This window comes from Microtus pennsylvanicus, chromosome 11, assembly GCF_037038515.1.
Source record: "Microtus pennsylvanicus isolate mMicPen1 chromosome 11, mMicPen1.hap1, whole genome shotgun sequence".
In the NCBI taxonomy this organism is placed as follows: Eukaryota; Metazoa; Chordata; class Mammalia; order Rodentia; family Cricetidae; genus Microtus; species Microtus pennsylvanicus.
This window is the reverse complement of record NC_134589.1, coordinates 30,331,207-30,334,600: the sequence shown is the minus strand read 5'-3', so window position 1 is coordinate 30,334,600 and position 3,394 is coordinate 30,331,207. Positions and strand designations below refer to the sequence as shown.

The 3,394-nt window shown below is 39.7% G+C and overlaps 1 pseudogene; it reads right to left on the bottom strand.

Annotated features, from left to right (window-relative positions):
* Positions 1 to 526: 526 nt before the first annotated feature.
* LOC142831568 (spermine synthase pseudogene) lies at positions 527 to 1,520 on the bottom strand (annotated as a pseudogene).
* Positions 1,521 to 3,394: the final 1,874 nt, after the last annotated feature.

Here is a 3,394-nt window from a genome sequence, read left to right as displayed (position 1 = left end):
GTTTACTACTTGTTCAAAGGTAGTTGATAGAAAAGGATGTGGAGATCTTTCATTGTTATTCAAGGAGTTTGATGCTCAGCCACACTCATAGCAAATAAGATTTGTTTTTTTGTAAGAAGTCAACTTTATATTTATAGCAGTTATAAGTTCATGGAAAATTCAGCATTTAGAATAAAACTCAAAAGTCCTTATTTACTTTAGAAAATAATATATATCTTATAATTGAATTAAATATTTATAGTTCTCAAAAGTATCTGATTACTTAGGAATCTCAAACTGAAGAACATAGCTATGTTATCTACTGAATATTGCTTAGGAATCTCAAACTGAAAAACATAGCTATGTTATCTACTGAATATCTATGTGTATGTGTGTCTCTTTCTAACAACAATTCAAGCACAAACCAAGACATTAAAGACATAACTATTAAATATTGTTAGGATTCAGGCATTATGTCCACCCCTGTCACCAGGCAGGATGCACCCAGGCAGTACCCTGGCTAGCCCAAGGTCTTATGGCTTGTACATTACAATGTAGTCTGTATGTAATTGCTAAAGTTCCCTTTAAGAGACAAGCTCTGCTCATTCCCCCTCTCTCCACACTGTTCTTTATAGGGCAACAGTGCTTCAGTCAAACTGACACAATTCCCCTGTGTGAAGTATTTCCCATCCTGTTTCAGAACTTACATTGACATGTCAAGAATCAGTCTGAGAAATTCCCATGTGGAATCTTCTTCTGGAGATGTAGAGATCGGTACAGTTGTCAATCATTAATCACATAATCAAACTCTCTCCTTTCTTTGGTGTACCTCTTCAGTGACGGAATATAGTCTTCTATGAGAACCTGACAGCAGTCTCCTTTAAAATTGTCTAAGACACATCTTCATGTTCTTTGTCCATATTTCTTATGTCCATCCATTACCACCTGGTCAGTCTCTACCACGGTGACCATCTTTGGTTTCAGTTTGACAATTTCTCATAATTTGCCCCCATCTCTGCTTCCTAAAACCAGCACCTCTTTGCCAGCTTAGCTTCTTTCCCACCACCTAGAATGGCTCTGCTATATACCACCTTACTCTCTGACCAACCGACATCACCACTGAGGATGAGAATATTTCAAAACTGCTTCAAGTTAGAATTTTAATGTTCTAATACGATGAATCTTAATCATCTACTACTTCATCTATGATGTATTCAACCAGTGTTTTAAGATGCTTAAGAGCAGTAGGCCAATAACTCTCGATGGCCGTTCCTCAAACTATGAGTGATAAACGCTTCACCCTCCCAGTTTATTTTTTAATTTTTTTCTTCTATTTTCTTCAAAAGGCTGTCGGTTTATTGTTTGCCTTGCATGTCACTGTCATAACTCTGAAGGTCCGGCAATGCATGAAGATAAGTCCTCAAATTGGCAAAGCTGCCAATTTGGTTCTTGAAAGTTGCTAAATAGCCATGCTTTTGCCAGGAGTGTATTGACTCTGCCATCCCCCGTTCCTGAAAAATGGACCGAAGGCCTTTCAGAATGGCCTCAGTGTGGGCTGTGCCTTGCTGCTGCCATAGTGCTTCAAGGCCCTTTGCTATGCCTGGGGAGACAGCCTGGGAGACTAAGGAACTGGTGACCTGTAGGGCTGCAGTCAGCAGGGAGTGTGCTGCTTCAGTGAAGGCCAGGAGTAGGAGGTGTGTGGGGCCTCAGGGAGCAACCTGGGGTGCAGAGTTGTAAAACAGCAAGAGAGATTTTGGAGGGTAAGAACCAGAAAACTCACAGCCAGCAGGAGACAAATATGCCTTACAGAAGAGCTTGAATGTGAAGTTTATTGAGAGAAAGGTAAAGGGGAAGAGAGAGAGAGAGAGAGAGAGAGAGAGAGAGAGAGAGAGAGAGAGAGAGAGAGACCTGCTTGCCTCTTCAGAAGAACAGCAGGGAAGAAAGCTGAAGTGGGTGGAGCTTGTCTCTTAAAGGGATCTTTTGCACCTGCATATAGACTACTTGAGGATGTAGCAGCCATAGGACCCTGGGTTGGCCAGGGTACTGCTTGAGTGCACCATGCCAGGTGACATAGGCCAGCATAACACCTGAATCCGAACAAGTATGTCTTTACATGGTCATGACTCCAAGCAGTATTTTTGAATGTTTTTTTAACTGCAATGCTAGAGATTCAACACAGGGTGTCCTGAATGCAAGACAAACATTATATCAGCTACCTTTCCAGCCATTACATTGTTTGAATGACATTTGATGAAAGGGAAGTTTTAAATCACATCAGTCTTATTGGTGTATTTCAGAGGATCAATGCGAGTTTGCATCTCTCTCTCCAAAACATGACTTTGTGTCTCCCTCCTGTGTGTGTGTGTGTGTGTGTGTGTGTGTGTGTGTGTGTGATGTATGGGAGACATTATGAAATTGGAGTTGACAGTACTTCCAAGTAGAAGACTGTATATAAAGCATTCTGACTTTTGGCTGTGTTTGGAAAAATCCCTTTGGCAGCAATATTCTAAGCCGAGAAATGGCTGCCTCCTTTAGACAGGAGCCATTCCCCAGAGGGTCACCGTCTTTATTGTCTTTCCACAGCTGCCCTGATTCATTGATTTGCTTTGTTTGTCAGACCCCTGTGTATGTGACCACTGGCTTAATTGGACATAAAAGTGCAAAAGGAAACAAGAAGATTTAATATGTGGGATGCTACCAAATATAGGGTCATACTTTATTGTGAAATACACACTAATTGCTAATGGAAATAATTCTGTTATATAAGGTGATGCATGGGTGAAACCAGCAAGAACAATCTAAGATTTATAGCCAAAGTCATGCAATCTGCCCTATTCCTTTTCCTATCAATAAATTTGTACAAAACACACCCCATTTAATTTTAACAAATGGACTATTTTAAGAGGAGCTGTAATCTGGCAGATGATCCAGAGAGTTCCTATGCATCCCTACTTTCCTACTCATGGTGTCTCTATTATTAATTAATAGTTTGCACTAATGTTGTACACTTGTTAGAACTGGTAAAACAGTATGGATGTTTTACTAAAACCTGCAGATGCATTAGGGCTTCCATTCTATTTATTGTGTGATTTAAGCTACATAACGTTCTGGAAGATCAAAACTGTAGAGAGAGAAAGAGGATGTGTAGCGGCCACACGTGTGGGCATGGAGAGAGAGGGTAAGCTGGAAGCAGAAGGGAAATACAATAATAAGGGTAGACCCATGACAATGCATGTTTTTCTTATTTTATTTTTCAGTCTCATTTTGTCATCTTTGAAGAGAGGTACCAATATCTGGCTGTAGGTACCACCTTGTAACTTTGTTTATATTCCTTTAGTTCAGTTATTATTATTATTTTATTGTTATTAAATTATACTTTTATTTATTCTTTGAAAATTTCAAATATGTGTGCAAT